Source organism: Chrysochloris asiatica, unplaced genomic scaffold (assembly GCF_000296735.1).
Source record: "Chrysochloris asiatica unplaced genomic scaffold, ChrAsi1.0 scaffold00230, whole genome shotgun sequence".
NCBI lineage: Eukaryota > Metazoa > Chordata > Mammalia > Afrosoricida > Chrysochloridae > Chrysochloris > Chrysochloris asiatica.
The window spans coordinates 2,025,708-2,026,288 of NW_006408748.1; positions in this window are offsets into that span (position 1 = coordinate 2,025,708).

The following is a 581-nucleotide window of genomic DNA, read 5'->3' on the forward strand; positions in this document are numbered from 1 at the left end:
GAAAGCCTCATCTTTCTCCCGCTAAATATCCTATCATACTCGTGAGTATTTTCTGTGAGTTTATTATGTACTCACCCACGTAACTCACAGTATAGTCTGTGAGTTTCATGTGCATAACCACTCCTCTAATGTTTCAAATTAGGTCATTTCTAAGTGGACCTGACTCAGCGGCACTTAACAACAATAACAACAAAAAGAATATGATAGATATCTTTAAATGTGTATCTTTGTCTTCATTTTCAACTCTTTCTTTAGGATGATAAGTGAGAATAATAATTCCCAGTGAGAAATTATAGGGTCAAACGTTATGAAGAGCAGCATATGAGAACATTTTCACACATACTCACATATGCATATTTCAAATATGCAAATTCAGACAGAAGCTGAAGAAAATGATAACTAGTCTACGAGAGCTAAAATATGACCTTGAATATATCCCACCTGAATTTAGAGATCATTTGAAGAACAGATTTGATACATTAAACACTAAAGACAAAGACCAGAGAGTTGTGGAGTGACATCAAGAACATTATACAGGAAGAAATCGAAAAGTCATTAAGAAGACAAGAAAGAAGGAAAAG